The sequence below is a fragment of the Sturnira hondurensis genome, unplaced genomic scaffold, assembly GCF_014824575.4.
Source record: "Sturnira hondurensis isolate 20B ecotype Veracruz unplaced genomic scaffold, ASM1482457v3 Scaffold0010448, whole genome shotgun sequence".
NCBI lineage: Eukaryota > Metazoa > Chordata > Mammalia > Chiroptera > Phyllostomidae > Sturnira > Sturnira hondurensis.
This window is the reverse complement of record NW_028083079.1, coordinates 6,780,869-6,798,775: the sequence shown is the minus strand read 5'-3', so window position 1 is coordinate 6,798,775 and position 17,907 is coordinate 6,780,869. Positions and strand designations below refer to the sequence as shown.

The 17,907-nt window shown below is 43.1% G+C and overlaps 1 long non-coding RNA gene across 1 annotated transcript; it reads right to left on the bottom strand.

Annotated features, from left to right (window-relative positions):
* Window positions 1–11,205: 11,205 nt before the first annotated feature.
* On the bottom strand, window positions 11,206–12,672 carry LOC118995918 (uncharacterized). Its single transcript, XR_005068394.1, has 3 exons — window positions 12,585–12,672; window positions 11,537–11,540; window positions 11,206–11,217 (listed from the first exon to the last, which is right to left on the bottom strand). It is a non-coding gene; the product is annotated as an uncharacterized LOC118995918 (long non-coding RNA).
* Window positions 12,673–17,907: the final 5,235 nt, after the last annotated feature.

Genomic DNA, 17,907 nt, shown 5'->3' with positions numbered 1-17,907 from the left:
CTCTAGTTCAGAAAATACAGATAGACAGATAACCACAAATGTCAAGGGGATAGATGTAAGGGTAAAGATAAATATTCATTAGTTAACTCATCAAATACTTACTGTTTTCCAGTGTTAAGATAAATAACTACTTGGGATTAATATCCTCAATTTGTATTTGTATACTAGCTCATATCTGATTGAACTAAGGTAAACTAGAGACATTCTATCAACTATGTACCTTACTTTTACTATTACAAAGATATTGAGTTCATTTTTCTTAATGCTATAGGAATTTTATTTTTTTAAAAAATAGACATCATCTTGGCTGGTGTGGCTTAGTGGGTTGAGTGCTGGCCTGTGAACGGAAAGGTTGCAGGTGTGATTCCCTGACAAGGCACATGCCTGGGCTACAGGCCAGGACCCTGGTTGGGTTGTGCGTGAGATGCAACCAATTAATTGATATTTCTACCCCTTTCTTCGTTCCTTCCTCTCTAAAAAATAAAATCTTTAGCCCTGGCTGGTATAGCTCAGTGGATTGAGCACAGGCCTGTGAAGCAAAGGGTTGCTGGTTTGATTCCCAGTCAGGGTACATGCCTGGGTTGCAGGCCAGGTCCCCAGTAGGGGACACATGAGAGGCAACCACACATTGATGTTTCTCTCCCACTCTTTCTCTTTCCCTTCCCCTCTCTCTAAAAGTAAATAAATAAAATATTTTTAAAATAAAATAAAATCTTTAAAAAATAGATATCTACTGAACTTTATGATACATATATTCTTCTAGGTACAGTAAGAGATAGAAAAATGTTTTGAAATATACATAATTTGACCTCAACCAGCCTACAGCCTATCAAAAGAAATAAAACTATTTATAAATATTTCTTTTGCAAGTTTAAACATGCTTAAACCTGTAAGGAAGACATGGCTAAACTATCGTGGTAGTTCAGGAAAGGAAGTAATCACCTCTGTGAGAAACTTTATGTAGTTATATCAACTATGTTTCCATAAATTAGTGATGAATTACAGCATATCATAAGAACTGGAGAGTCTGAAGTCACAATAAGTTATTATTTTAATACTCTTTCATGGAAGAAACACTGAGGCTTAGACAGCATTCTATAAAAGATAAGTGTCATTGGCTATAAAAGCACTGAAAAGTAGAAGGAATACTGATAATGACTGGCAGGCAGACTTTACAATGGCCACCAATGACCACCTACCCTGGTACTCATGTCCTTGTGTCAGCTACATGCCCCTCCCCCCACCACTTTGGGTGTAAGCTGAATGTAGTGACTTGCTTCCAACTAAGAATACGACGCAGGTGATGGGAAGTCACCTTCATCATGAGGATACATAAGATTGTGACTTCTGCCTTACTAGCAGACTCTCCTTCTTGCTGCCTTTGCTGAGGCGAGCTGAAATGTTGGAGAGGCCCTCATAGCAAGGAACCAAGGCCAATGACCAGCCCACAGACGGAAGGGACCTGCATCCCCTCAGAGCAACAGCTCTCAAGGAACTAAGTACTGCCAACAACCATCTAAGTGACCTTGGAAGCAGGTCTTTCCCCAGCTGAGTCTTCAGATGAGACCTCCTCTCCAGTCAGTGCCTTCACTGGCACCTTGTGAGAGAACCACAAGCATTGGAGAAGACCCAGCTAAGCCATGCCCATTCCCAACCCACAGAAACTGTCGGATAACTGATGCGTGTTGTTTTACACTACTAAACTTTAGGATAATTTGTTAAGCAGCAATAAATAACTAATACAGACTTCGAGACAATGCCATAAAATATGCCTATAACTATGGGAGTGGTTTTGGAAGTGAACAGTAAGTGGATGGAAACAAAAGATTTTTTGAAGTGGGATGGAGAAAGCCTAAATTTCTTTGAACAGACTGTTAGTAGACTTCTGGACTTTGAGGGTGCTGCTCAAAAGGAAGGAAAATGTTATTGAAAACTGGAGGAAGGGAAGCTTTGCCATGTAATGACAGAAGATACGACAACAATGTCTCCTCTGGTTATATGGAAAAGAGGGCGTGCATCTTCCTTAGGGAGATAAGGAAGCTCCCAAGCTTTCTTCTTGTTATTTATAGCAAAATATAGGGAGAGAGATGGACTGAGGAAAGATGTATAAAATGAAATAGCCTGCTCTTTTGAGATTTCTGGTCCCAGATAAGATGACACAGACTCACTTTTCTCTATTACTTCCCTGTAAGTACAAGAATCCAGGACATAATCAGACACAGTCATAAAAGGGCTCTGAAAAGTGGAAAGAGAAAGGCAGCCTGGCTAGAGACCTTAGTACTTGAGGGAAAGCATGGAGGTGAGTTTCCTGGGATTTCTTTTTCTCCTATATATCCCACACTGGGTACAGAGTGGCCTACTACTCAAATCCATCAAAAGGTGTAGGTGAAAAAAAAATCTCTAGGAACAGTCAGGTCTTTCTGACTGAAGGCCCAACCAAGAAAGGCAGTGCAGCAGAGACCAAGTGAGGCACCCCATTCCCACCCCATACTTGCAGGAGAACCTGCAAGAGTTGGCAGAGAATTCTATCTAGAAGCACCAACAGGCCCAGTGTCTCCTGGCCCTCCACCCAACAGTACAGGGAAACCTATGTCCGGCATCTCCTGGGCCTCTACCCAGTGGCAAAAGGTAAAGGTGACCCTCACCACTACCACCAGAGGCAGAGAGAGAGGCCCAGGATGCTGCTCCCCTCACTCAGAAGCACTGACAGAGACAGAGAAGCCTGTTAATACCATGTGACTTACAGAGAAGGCTTCTGTTCCACAGACCCAGCATCCTCCACTCGCCACCTAGCCGCACCAGCATGGGAGCCCAGGAAGTCAACTTCCACCCCCTTAGGCAGTACCAGCAGTGATCAGCCAGGCACTGGGTGGCCCAGAAAACAGGTGACCCAGAGAGGCTCAGGGAAGCACTCACTGCCCCATGGCCCAGCATCCTTCTAGAAGGAAATGCCTGGGAAAGTGCACTTCACCCCTGCCAGCGGCATCAGCGGGATGAAGCTGGAGCCCTGGTGGCACCGGGTAAATGAGTGCACCAGAATAATGTCGTACAGGCTCTGAAACCTGTATGTCACTGGAACCACAGCCCCCGTAAAGAGACAGAAATAGGTTAGTTCTCTTGCTGAAAAAAAAGATTCAAGTTTCGGAGTCTCAAAACTTAATACTCAAAATGCCTAGAATACAATTTTAAAAACCAATCGTCATACTGAGAACCAGAAAAGTCACAACCCAAACAAGAAAAGGCAGTCAACTGAAGCTAATAGAGAGAGAAATCAGATGCTGAAATGATCTGACAAAGATTTTAGAGCAGTCATCATAAAAAATGTGGCAACCAGCCATTACAAATTATCTCAAAACAAATGAAAACTAGAAAACTTCAGCAAAGATGTTTATTAAATGAATGAATAACATTTAGCATAAAAACATCTATGGGAAGGCACTATAGGCCATCATTTATACACTATGTGGCAAAAATAGGTTTCCAGTTGTTTGTATGAAAAATATACAATAATTAATAAATACCGATACAAGAATAAACTGTTTCACATACTCATGGCTGTGAACCTACTTTTGTCCCACCCTGTATGTTACTTTGTAAAGCCATGCCCTGCTCAAAACTGGGTTATGATTTCCTGTCTCGCGCAGAGTAAATGTGGCAGCGCTTACCGTGATGCCCAAGGCCCTCGCCTCCTAGGACTTTCCCCCTAGTTCAGCATATTCCCCCTTGCCGTTCCTCAACTCCCCAGACACACTTCCACCCCAGGACCTTTGCACTGACTACTTCCTCTGCCCCAGATACTCCCTCATACCTCTGTTTTTTACTCAGACATAGTCTTCTCAGTGAGGCCAACTTGAATGCATGATCTAAAATTATAAAGCTCCTTCCTCCTCGATTTTAAACTTAATTCTTTCTTCCTTGATTTATTTTTTCCCTTTAACATTTATGACTATATAGCACAGTGCATATTTTACTTTTTTCTTATTTGTCTTTATCCCCACAAAAATGTAAGCTTCCAAAAATTCAGATTTCTGGCCATTTTGTTCGCAGCTGTAATCCCAGTACCTAGAAAAGTAATTAGCATACAGAAGGTGTTCAATCAGTACCTGTCAAATGAACAAGCAAACAAATGACTGATGACTTTGGAAACTTTCCCAGATTCTTCAGTCATCTGCTTTCATTTAATAATCCAACTAGGACAGAGGCGAACATGACGGTTAACACTAGATGGCACCATATCACAAAAAAAGTCACTTCAATCAACCTATCCCGTCCTCCAGACTGGAATTGCTTCCAGAAAAGTCGAAGTGTTGCCAACTTGCCTCTGGCCTCCCCCTCCCCAGCCTGTTGATATTAAGGTTGCTGCACACCTCAAACTTCACTATTTACGCCCCACCTGCATAAATGGCATTCTGCCCTGCCAAGTGTTACTGCAGGTCTGCAGTAAGCGGGGTGCATGACCAAGTTCTTCTTCACTATCCCTTCATCTGAAGTCCCCAGTGAAGCCTCAGATGTCCAGAGTTGTGGTGTGGTGTGGTGTGGTGTGTGGTGAGAAAGAATGTCCCCTCTGGGTTGCACTGTTAGAGGGAGTCACAGATTTTAATTCCAACATCCTCTCCCCCTAGACCACCCTAGATCCATGGATTCCAAGGGCGGGGGACATTTCAGTGGCAGCAACCATGGAGTATTAAGTAAGACTCACCGTTTCCCTGCATCACTAAGGGCTCTCTTACTGGGCTATGTTAAGGGCATCTTGGCGCTCACTTCCTAAGGACTGATTATCCCAGGACGTAGCTGGCTCGGTGCTCATGCCAAGAAGCTCCTGTTACCAATCTGCCCTGACAGTTCATTTTAGGCTACGGTGACCAACTGGTTCCAGTTTGCCAGGTACTTTCCCAGTTTTAGCAATAGGAAGTCTCAGGTTCCAGGAAATCCCTCAGTGTGGGGCAAACCAGGACAGCTGGGCACTCTGCATTAAGCCCAGATCTATCTGAACTCCACTCCAGCCAAACCAGAGCTGCATCCCATAGTGCAAAAATTTAACAGCAAGCTGAAAGACTTTTGTTCTCTAACATACAGACTTCTGTTCTCTCCTTCCATTCCACATGTCATCAGTCACCAACTCTAACTCCTTTGTGTCAAGTACATTCATTTTCTCCTCCACATTCTCACAGTAAAAGTGGAAAACTACTATAACAATAACAACAACAAAAAGGACAAGACCACAGCAGATTCAGAGCCTTCAGGAGTGATGCTTTGGATCATACCACCTGTTACAGGTGAGACCTCAGAGCAAAGGAAACACGAAATGAGCAGAAGGAAGTGACAAAAATCAACTACAGGCTCAACCAGACAGAAAAAAGGTCTATACCTAAATGTTATTTTCTTCTTTTTTTAATGTATGTGTGTTTATTCATTTGTGTATTTGTTAACAATCTTTTCTTCTCTTTCTCCATTGTAATTTTAAGAATCAACAGCACTGGTTAACTTTACAATTTCATCTTAAGGTTAGCAAATATTCAAGAGGGGCTCTAATTGAACTTGAGGAGTAATTAACATCATCCAGAGATTAATGTAATAACATTTGGGACCTTTTCTTTTGGGGGAAAAGGTGAGAGTGTCTATTTCCACAAAAGGTAATTGCATCTTGTTAAAGAAAAGCTGAAAATTGGTTTTGCTGTATGGGAAGTTGCAATAGATGTAGAAAGTTGTGTATAGATACTGAGTAGGCTGAGTGACCAGCTGTCTCAGTTAGTGAACTATTTACTAACTGAGTGTGGGTCGTTAGTCCAAACCCACATTTATATTCTGCTTCGGGATGCTACAGCAGACTATGAGCACTACATTTCTACTTTGCCAGTCGACTTCCTGTTCAATTCCGCAAGGCAGATAAGGGAGAAAAACATGCATTCCTTCGCTGACTGTTGGTTATCAATGATAATGTTCAGCTTTTCTCGGGAAGGACCCCTCCAGAATCAGCCTCATCATGCCTAACCAAAGATACCAGCAACAGTTAGTAAGTGGCCTCTTCTCAGAGGTCTGAGGGGCCCCTCCTATGAGCTTCCTTTTGTTCCCCCTGACCTAGGCGTGGTGGCTTCACCTTCAGTTCCTATCTCTGGGGTAGCTCAGTATTTCCTTTTTTGCTTTTTCGGCTCTCCAAAACTGCTAAGCCAATTCCTTATACGAAATCCTCTCTGTTGAAATACCAAGTGTGTTTTTTGTTGTTCTGAATGTACCCAATACAGTCAGCCTGCCAACAACCTGCAGTACTAGCTAAAAATGAAGGGACTATGGAATACGCGGTAGAGGGGAAGTGATAAATATCAACTTGTGACTTCTTACAGCAACAAAGACTACAGCACTGGTGCACCTTTCCATTATGTACATTTTAACCAATGGTTTTTACTTTTCCTTCCCCTTTTCCTACAGTTTTATATGGAGTGTTAGTTAGTGGAACTTACTTTACAATTTAGTTCATAAGTTCCCAGGCCACAAAAAATCACATTTGGACCTGCTGAAGAGAAATGAGGATCACCAGTAGATCCTGACCTTGAGGTTAAAATGGCTAATAGGACTTGGAGTCTGTCTTGTCTGGGGAGAATGGGAGAAAGTGTCTGTACATTCAGATAGAAGTATAAAGGTACGAAATGTGGGTAAAGGGTGAACTTAAATGCTGAGTAGCAAAAGCAGTGGACTATACAGATTTTTTTTAAAAATTGACTTATTTATTTTTTAGAGAGAAGGAAAGGGAGGGAGAAAGAAAGGGAGAAAAACATCAATGTGTGGTTGCCTCTTGCACACCCCCTACTGGGGACCTAGCCTGCAACCCAGGCATATGCCCTGGCTGGGAATCGAACTGGCAACCCTTTGGTTCTCGGCTGGTGCTCAGTCCACTGAGCCACACCAGCCAGGGTGGACTATACACATTTTGAGACCATATGTCCTGAAACCCAGTTTTTGTCCTTCCATTGCTCTGCTCTGTACTATAAGGGGATAGATCTCTATTAACGGGCTCACTATCAGCTGATTTCTGAAGGATTGGAGGACAAGAGAGGAAAGAAATACACCAGGACATTTCTCTCCCTGTCTCTTTGATCTCAGGCTCTTCTCTTACAGTGACTACATCTCCTTAGGGGCCCCAGCTCCCACTAGAGGTCCTAGCCTCCGGAGGTGACCCCCAGCTCTGGGATTCAGTAACATGGCCTTCTTCCTTTTGTCTCTCCAGCTATAAGCAGTGGCTCCTCTGCTGTTCCTAGTCTCTGGGTTGCTTCACTTGCTCAGTTAGGCACTCAGTTCTTCTATCACCTGGTAACCACTTCCCTGAATTTTCTCTGTTGCTGTTACTAGGAGTGGTTGCTATTTTCCTTGTTGTCCCTGACTATTAAAACAGATGCCAAGAGATGACTTTAGGTATACTATAATACTAAGTCAATATTCTGCAGCTCTCCCACTTCTGGAAATGTATATACAAATATACCTACACACCTGCAGAATGATGGTTGTACAGGTTATTCAAAGGCAAATGTGACAAACCAACCCAACTCATTCTCTCTAGGGAATCGGTTAAACAAACACTGAGACACCCACAGAGCTGTAAAAAAGAACAAGGAAATTCTCTATGTTCTAGTATCTATTAGCAATGAAGAACAGAGCACAGAACAGTATAAATAACAGTATAAACAAGGAAATCCTCTATGTTTAATCCTTCTGTGTCAGACGGGGAAGAATAAGAACATATGTTTGTACTTGCACCACAAAGACACACAAGAAATGAATAAAAGTGGTTACTAATAAGGGGCAGGGCCATGGAGAACCGGGTAGACAGAGAAAGGAGGGAGAATTCTCAATACATACATTACATCGTTTTGGTTTCTGAGCCACACAGATGCATTACCTGTTGAAAAAGTAATAAAAATTATAAAAATGCATATGAAGAAAAAACTGTATGGCAAACAAAACCAATATCAAAACACATATAAAACTGTAGAAAAACAAAAGATGATAAAGAGTGCATAGTTTATTATTTCAACTACATTCTGGAAAAGGCAAAACTACAGAGACAACAAAAAGATCGGTCATAGTTCGGGTTGCGGGGCCGGGATGAATAGGACTTTTAGGGCAGTGAAAATACTCTGTAATATTATGATAGATTCACGTCAATATGTATCTGTCTAAACCCACAGAATGTACACCACCGAGAATGAACCCCTTGGATGACCACAATGCATCAGTGTAGATTTGTCCTCAGCAAAAAAAGTCCCACTCTGGTAGGGAATGTTCCTGATGGGGGGGCTCTATGTGTGTGGGCACAGGAGGTACATAGGAATCTTTGTACCTTTCTCTTAATTTCATTGTAAACCTATAACTGCTCCAAAAATTCTTTTTAAAAAAAGGTGAAAGACGAACGGGAAATAGAAAGAGCAAATATACAGAGGGCAACAGTCACTTATACAAATTTTCAAGAATCTACAGTGTGTATTTTAACCACTGCCCCTCCACATTCAAGTTTTGGTTGCCTTTGGCTAGCATAAGTCGGTCAAGGTTCTTTGTCCAGTCAACTGACCCAAATCCTGAGGTGTTGAAACCTGACCTGTTCTTTGTTAAACTTAGTAACAACTGGACATGTAAAAGGAAGCATCTTCTATTCCACATAAACCTCCCTTTAAACCCAATTTACCTTTGATAATCTGGGCCGATCACATCAACCAACACTAGAAGCCTTACTTCTCTAGCTGTAAGCTGAATTTCTTGACTGATCACAATGTTTTAGGAAATACAAAATGGTCCAGAAAAGTATCATTCAGTGATTCCATGAATTATATCAATGGTAGAATGATGACAAACAGAAATAGCAAATCCAAACACATATTAAATATCAATTTTGGGACTTCCGCCAAGATGGAGGCGTAGGTGGAAACACTGTGCCTTCTCCCACAACCAAGTTTGAATACAACAAAGGTTTAGTAAACAAAGACGCAGCCAAAGAACAGAAAATTGAACTATACGGAAGTCCAACAACAACGAACCGTTCAACCGGGACCGGTAAGAGGGGCGGAGCCAGCAGCAGAGCAGGGTCGGGCAGGAAGGATCCCCCAACCCAGGCACACAGGCAGCCAAGGTAGCAGCGAGGACCCTGTGAGGGTGTGGGGCAGGCTGACCTCGATCACACATTCGAGCGCAGATAAACCAGCAGAGGAGTGAGCAGTGAGACAGACCACACAGGCCCCAGTGGGCGAACGCAGTGAGTGCGCAAGGCGGCGGGCTGACCAAGGTTGCACATTCACCGCAGTGGGATGGACTGCAGGGCCCCAGCAGCAGCGGGAGGCAGCAGAGGGGACCGCCATTGGTTTCCTTTGACCCCGCCCCCACATACAGCATCACAACCCAGCAACTGTGACACCATGCCCTGGTGAACACCTAGGGCTCCGCTCCTCATATGTAACAGGCACAAACAGTCCAAAACATGGCTCAAGAAGAACTCAAAGCCCCAGAGCCGATAACTCTAAGCGAAAAAGAAATAGCAAATCTCTCAGATGCACAGTTCAAAATACTGGTGATCAGGATGCTCACAGAACTGGCTGATTTTAGTCACAAATTAGAGGAACATATGAAGGCTAAACTAACTGAAATGAAGGGAAATGCACAGGAAACCAATAGTGATGGGAAGGAAACTGGGACTCAAATCAAGGGAGTGGACAAGAAGGAAGAATGAAACATCCAATCAGAAAAGAATGAAGAAACAAGAATTCAAAAAAATGAGGAGAGGCTTAGGAACCTCCAGGACATCTTTAAACGTTCCAATGTCCAAATTATAGGGGAGCCAAAAGGAGAAGAGGAAGAGCAACAAATTGAAAACTTATTTGAACAAATAATAAAGGAGAACTTCCCCAATCTGGAAAAGGAAATAGACTTCCAGGAAATCTAGGAAGCTCAGAGAGTCCCAAAGAAGTTGGACCCAAGGAGGAACACACCAAGGCACATCATAATTACATTAGCCAAGACTAAAATGAAAGAGAGAATCCTAGAAGCAGCAAGAGATAAGGGGACCTTCGCCTACAAAGGACTTCCCATCAGACTGTCAGCTGATTTCTCAGAAGAGACCTTACAGGCAAGAAGGGGCTGGAAAGAAGTATTTCAAGTCATGAAATCCAAAGACCTACAGCCAAGATTGCTCTATCCAGCAAAGCTTTCATTTAGAATGGAAGGACAGATAAAGTGCTTCTCAGATAAGGTCAAGTTCAAGGAGTTCATCATCACCAAGCCCTTATTATATGAAATGTTAAAGGGACTTATCTAAGAAAAAGAAGATAAAAAATATGAACAGTGAAAGGACAGTAAGCTCAGTTATTAACAACCACACCTAAAACAAAAGCAAACCAAGAGGACAGCTAGATCAGGAGCAGAACCAGAGAAATGAAGAACACATAGAGGGTTAGCAACAGGGGAGTGGGAGGAGAAGGGGGGAGAAGGTAGCACAGATAGTAGGTAGAAAATAGAGAGGAGGGAGAGCAAGAATAGTATGGGAAATATAGAATCTAAAGAACTTGAGACACGTGGTCATAAACTAAAGGCGGGGAATGGTGGGGGAGAGGGCATGCAGGGTGGAGGGGAATGAAGGGGGGAATAGAACAACTGTAATAGTATAATCAATAAAATATATTTAAAAAATAATAAAGATACAGTGTACAAATAGCACCTTAAAACTCCTGATAATACACTAACTGCATCCAGTAGCACCAAGGCCCTTGTGTCTGAAGGTCCGAGAAAACAGATTTCAAGGACAGTCTGAAGATATCTTATGCTCATCTAGTCACAAATTATCTACCTGGATCAAATCATTTGACCTTATGTCCATATATTAACTGATGAACTGCACAAGACAACACCATATTAAATGTGCAACTATTTATTCTAGGCCTTTTGTTTGTTGAACTTTCTTTTGCTGCCTTAAGTAATAACATGAGTACACATACCAATTTTCTATACAATCATGTCTTCTGCAAAGAGTTTCATTTCCTCCTTTCCCAATATGTATACATTTTACTTCCTTTTCTTCTCTTATTCATCAGCTAGAACTTCTAATATGACATTGAAAAAAGTAGTGAAGACTTCCAGTCAAGCTGGCAGCAAGGGGAGACATGGCTCATCTCATCACACAACCACATCAAAAGTACAACTAAAATATAGAACAACCATCACTCAGGAACATCAGAAATTGAGCTGAATGGAAGTGTGACAACTATAAAATCGAGTTGAATGGAAGTCTGAAAACTACGGAATTAAAGAAACCACATCAATCCCAGACTGGTAGGAGGGTTGCAGATGCTGAATGGGCTAGTTTGACACCCACATGGATAAAAATTTAGGAGGAATATCTTGGAGCAAGGAGTCCCAGACCTACACCAGGCCCCCCAGCCCAGGATTCAGTGCTAGGAAGATAAGTCCCTACAACCTGTGGCTGCAAAAATCAGCAGGGATTGAGTCCATGGAAGAAACTGCTGGAGCCCAAAACAGTTCCTCTTAAAGAACCCACATGGACTCACCTACTTGGACTCATTCCCTCTGAGTTCCAGCACCAGGGCAACAGCTTCAAAGGCACCAATGGTGTACAGGGGAAAACTGAAGTGTCTGGCATCAAAGCGAGCAAAGGCCATTGTGCCTTTGTTAAACCCTCCCACCACAAAGCCAATAAACTGGTGCCATGTCTGAGACTCCATCAACCTGGCTAACAGTGTTTGACCCACCTCAGATATCTGCAGAGGCTCTGCTCCACCCAATTTACAGGTCCACCCAGGCTGCTCTTCCATAAGAATGGCTGATCTAAGCACTTAAATCCTCTCAAACAAGCAACAGCTGGCTTCAGTGAGCCCTAGCGGCAGCCAGATTAGATTCACAACTTGGCTTCACCTGGAAATCTCCAAGCCTGGCACAAATAACAGCCATCTCAGATTGCTTTATAGGTCTGGCAGGGTGCCCCAGTCAAAATGCACAGGGAAGCTGACCTTGGCCTGCACCATCCAGGAAATCCCAGGTCCAGTGCACCCATTAGACAGCTAGAGATCATGTCAGAGCACCACCAACCTGCCCCTGCACAGCTGATCCTCCATGGATGGCAGAGGTTGGAAGTCAGTGGTGACAGCCAGTCCTTGCAGATGACTGGCCTGGGTAAATCCCTCCCTATGATCTGCCAACAGCAACCAAGGCTCAACTACAAGAGGAGGGTGTACTCAGCCCACACAAAGGATGCACCTTGAATACCCAGCTTGGGCAATAGGAGAGGCTGTGCCATTGGACCTACAGGGTCCCTACAGGGCACCTACTACATTAGGCCACACTACAAAGACACAGGGTCAAAGCAGCTATACTTAATACATAGAAACAAGCACAGGGAGGCTGCCAAAACAAAGAGACAAACAAACATGGCCCAACTGAAAGAACAGATCAAAACTCCAGAAAAAGAACTAAACAAGATGGAGATAAGCAATCCATCAGATGCAGAGTTCAAAACATTGGTTATCAGGATGCTTAAGGAGCTTAGTGAGGGCCTCAGACACATAAAAAGACCCTGTTAGAAATGAAGGAAGCACTAACTGAAATGAACGATTTACAGGGAAACAACAGTAGAGTAGATAAAGATAAGAATCAAACCAATGATTTGGAACTTAAGGAAGCAAAAAAATAACCATGCAGAACAACAAGAAAAAGGAATCTAAAAGAAAGAGAACAGTATAAACAGCCTCTAGGACAACTTCAAGAGGTCCAACATTCACCTCCCAGGGGTGCCAGAAGGAGAAGAGGAAGAGCAAGCAATTGCAAATCTATCTGAAAAAACTGTGAAAGAAAAATTCCCTAATTTGGTGAAAGAAATAGACACGCCAGTGCAGGAAGCACAGAGTATCCCACTTACGATGAATGCAAAGAGGCCCACTCTAAGACATTATAATTAAAAGGCCAAAGGTTAAAGATAAAAAGAGACTCTCCAAAGCAGCAAGAGAAAAGAAGTTAGTTACCAGATAGATGCCAAGTGGGAGGGGAAGAATGGGTGAAGAGGTAAGGAGATGAAGAAATACAAATAGGTAGTTACAGAATAGCTGTTAAGGGGGGGCAGGTTATAAAGTACAGTACAGGCTATGGAGTAGCCAAAGAATGTAAATGCATGACCCATGGACATGAACAATGGCGGAGGGATTGCCTGAAGGAGTAGGGGGTGCTGGGTGGAAGGGTCAAAGGGGGAAAAATCAGGACAATTGTAATAGCATAATCAATAAAATATAATTAAAAAAAGAAAAAAGTGGGACTTCCACCAAGATGGAGGCATAGGTGGAAACACTGTGCCTTCTCCCACAACCAAGTTTGGATACAACAAAAGTTTTGGAGAACTAAGACACACCCAGAGACCAGAAAACGGAATTATACGGAAGTCCGACAGCTACGAACCGTTCAACGGGGACAGTAAGAGAGGTGGAGCCAGCAGCGGAGCTGGGTCGGGCAGGACAGACCTAGGAGCGCAGGTAGCCCAGAACTAGTCGGGGTGCCGGGCAGACTGACCAAGGTAGCACATTCGCGCGCAGTGAGACGGACCACGCAGGCCCCAGGGGGCGAACCCAGTGGTGGAGGGCTGACAGCGGTGGCACACTCGAGTGCCGTGGAGCGAGGCGCGTGGGCCTGGTGATGGTGGTGGCTGCGATGCTGGTGGGGGTCGCGGCAGCAGGCAGCGGAGGGAAGCCATTGTCCCTCTTTGACCCCACCCCCACATACAACGTCACAACCCAGCAACTGAGTTGCCCTGCTCTGGTGAAAACCTAGGGCTCTGATCCTGCTACTTAACAGGCGCGAACAGCCCAAAAGATGGTGCAAGAAGAACTCAAAGGCCCAGAGCCAGTAACTCTAAGTGACCAACAGATTGCCAGCCTCTCAGAAGCCCAATTTAAGACACTATTTATCAGGATGCTCACAGAATTGGTAGAGTACAGTCACAAATTAGAGGAACATATGAAGGCTAAACTAATTGAGATGAAGGGAGATGTCCAGGAAACCAATAGCAATGGAAAGGAAACTGGGACTCAACTCAATGGAATGGACCAGAAGGAAGAATGAAACATTCCACCAGAAAGGAATGAAGAAATGAAAATTCAAAAAAATGAGGAGAGGCTTAGGAACCTCCAGGACATCTTTAAACGTTCCAACATCTGGATTATAGGGGTACCAGAAGGGGGAAAGAAACAGCCACGAGTGGAACATGTATTTGAACAAATAATAAAGGAGAACTTCCCCAGTCTGGCAAAGGAAATAGACTTCCAGGAAATCCAGGAAGCTCAGAGAGTCCCAAAGAAGTTGGACCCAAGGAGGAACACACCAAGGCACATCATAATTACATTAGCCAAGACTAAAATGAAGGAGAGAATCCTAGAAGCAGCAAGGGATAAGGGGACAGTCACCTACAAAGGAGTACCCATCAGACTGTCAGCTGATTTCTCAAAAGAGACCTTACAGGCAAGAAGGGGCTGGAAAGAAGTATTCCAAGTCATGAAATCCAAAGACCTACAGCCAAGATTGCTTTATCCAGCAAAACTTTCATTTAGAATGGAAGGACAGATAAAGTGCTTCTCAGATAAGGTCAAGTTCAAGGAGTTCATCATCACCAAGCCCTTATCATATGAAATGCTAAAGGGACTTATATATGAAAGAGATGATGAAAAATATTAACAGTGAAAGGACAGCAAACACACAGTTATTAACAACCACACCTAAAACAAAAGCAAACCAAGAGGACAGCTAGATCAGGAGCAGAACCATAGAAATGAAGATCACATGGAGGGTTAGAAACAGGGGGGTGGGAGGAGGAGAAGTGGGGAGAAGGCACAGAAAATAGCATAGATGGTAGGCAGAAAATAGATAGGGGGGAGGGCGAGAATAGTGGGGGAAATATACAATCTAAAGAAATTGAGACACCTCGTCATAAACTAAGGGGGGAGAATAGTGGGGGAGGGAGTGTGAGGTGGAGGGGAATGAAGGGGGGGAATAGAACAACTGTAACGGTATAATCAATAAAATATATTTAAAAAAAAAGAAAAAGAAAAAAGTGGTGAGTGGAATCATCTCTGCCTTGCTACTGATCTTAAAGGGAAAGCTTAAAGTTTCTCACCATTAAATATGGTGTTCAGTTTAGGTTTTTATTAAGTTGTGGTTTTTTAAAAAATATTTTATTTATTAATTTTTAGAAAGAGGGGAAGGGAGGGAGAAAGACTGGGAGAGAAATATTGATATTCAAGAGAAACATCAATTGGTTGCCTCTGGCATTCCCCCAACCAGGGATCTGGCCCAAAACCCAAACATGTGCCCTGACCAGGAACTGAACCAGCGACCTTTTGGCTTTGATGCCCAGCCTACTGTGTCCCACCAGTCAGGGCCACTGTAGGTTTTTTGGTACATGTTCTTTATCAGGTTGAGGAAGTTCTCCTTTATTCCTAGTTTGAGAGTTTTTATGATGAATGAGTATTGGGTTTTATTACTGGATACTGAGCATTATGAAATGTTTGAGCTTTTTGTTTCTTTTTCTTTACTCTGAATGATTAAGAACTTAAACTTCAGAGTCATGAAGACTTGGGGCAAACACCACTTACAATCTGTGAGATCTTAGGCAAGAGATTACACGTAGTCTCAGTTTCCTCATGGGATAAAAATAAATAGTAAGTGATGGTGATGGTAAATGATGGTAATGATATTACTTGAATTATTAAAAGTAATATCATTATATAGGCCTCTCTTTCCTTCCACATATAGTGTTGGAAAAAATATTTTTTTACCATTAATCCTTGGTGGCCTGTTAAATAGAGAACTCCTTCTCCAACATACTTCCCCTTTATTCATTTATGTAGCTTTGACAAAAATAGTAGAATATGGTGGACACTAGATGGAGCAATATTCCAAAAAGAGTAATATCTTCACTAACCAAGGCCTTACTTTTAGTATTTATTTAAAAATTGATCATGTCTAGAAAAATAATCACAGGTAATTTTAGGTTACCTTGATACATTTTTCAGGAAAGCAAAAATGGGTTTGATACTTCAGAGATGTAGATACGAGAAAGCAAGCAAAACAAAGATTTGGATACATCACAGTCTTATGTGATACTGTGGGCTGAATTGTATGCCCCCTTTCCCAATTCATACATTGAAGTCCTAACTCCCAGGACCTCATAATGTGGCTGAATTTGGAGTTAGGGTCCTTAAAGAGGTAACTAAGTTAAAATGAGGTCATTTGGGTGGGCCCTAATGGAATATGACTGGTGTCCTTATAAGGAGGGAAAATTTGGATACAGACACACAGAAGACAATGTGAAGATGAAGGGAGAAGATAGTCACTTACAAGTCACGGAGAAAGGCCAGGAACAGATCCTTCTTTAGGCCCCTTAGAAGAAACCAACTCTGCTGAACCTTGATTTGGGTTTCTCACCTCCAGAACTGTAAGAAAAATAAATTTCTGTTGTTTAAGCCAATGATTTTCAACAATGTGCCATAAGAATTTTTAAAATATGCAATACCTGATTATTTAGTCAGGGGCACTGACCTCTTTTCCCTTAGATTGTCAAATAAAAATAACAGCCAACACAATAGCCATCTTGTGTGAATGAATCAAAATTACACCTTTTGACTTCCGGCCAAGATGGAGGCATAGGTGGAAACACTGTACCTCCTTGCACAACCAAATTTAAGGACAACAAAGATTTAAAAACAAAAACACAACCAAAACAGACAGAAAATTGAACTGTACGGGGAAGTCCAAAAACAATGAACCATTTAGCCAGACTGGTAAGAGGGGCAGAGTCGGTGAAGAGGGGTCACGGCAGGGAAAAGTGATGGCTGCCAGACCAACTCAGGCGCGCAGGCAGCAGTTGGCAGATTCCAGGCAAGGGGTGGCAACGGGCAGACCCAGTGAGGGCGCAAGGCTGACTGTGGTCACACACTCCTGCGCAGGTAAACCAGGAGAAGGAGCAAGCAGTGAGACAGACCGCGTAGGCTAGGGCCCTAGCGACAGGAATTAGAGCCTGAAAGCACCAATTGGAAAGACTTTCGGGAGAAAGCTCCCAGGCTCACAGAGAGTTTGTTGGAGAGACCCACAGGGTCCTGGAGGGTGCACAAACCCACATACCCGGGAGCCAGCACCAGGGGGGGCCCAATTTGCTTGCGGGAAGCAACAGAGGGGACCGAAATCTGAGAGAGAGCGTGCAACAAGCGCCATTGCCCCTCTCTGCCCCTGCCTCCACATTCAGAGTCACAACCCAGCAACTGTGTCACCCTGCCCTGGTGAACACCTAAGGCTCCGCCCCTCATATATAACAGGCAGGAACAGACCAAAACATTATGGCTCAAGAAGAACAGCTCAAAGCCCCAGAGCCAATACTTCTAAGTGACAAAGAGATAGCCAACCTATCAGACACACAGTTCAAAATACTGGTGATCAGGATGCTCACAGAACTGGTCGATTTTAGTCGCAAATTAGATGAACATATGAAGGCTAAACTAACTGAAATGAAGGGAAATGCACAGGAAACCAATAGTGATGGGAAGGAAACTGGGACTCAAATCAATGGAGTGCACCAGAAGGAAGAAAAAAATGACAAAACAGAAAAGAATGAAGAAACAAGAATTTTAAAAAATGAGGAGAAGCTTAGGAACCTCCAGGACATCTTTAGACGTTCCAACACCCAAATTATAGGGGTACCAGAAGGGGAAGAGGAAGAGCAACAAATTGAAAACTTATTTGAACAAATAATAAAGGAGAACTCCCCCAATCTGGAAAAGGAAATAGACTTCCAGGAAATCTAGGAAGCTCAGAGAATCCCAAAGAAGTTGGACCCAAGAAGGAACACACCAAGGCACATCATAATTACATTACCCAAGATGAAAA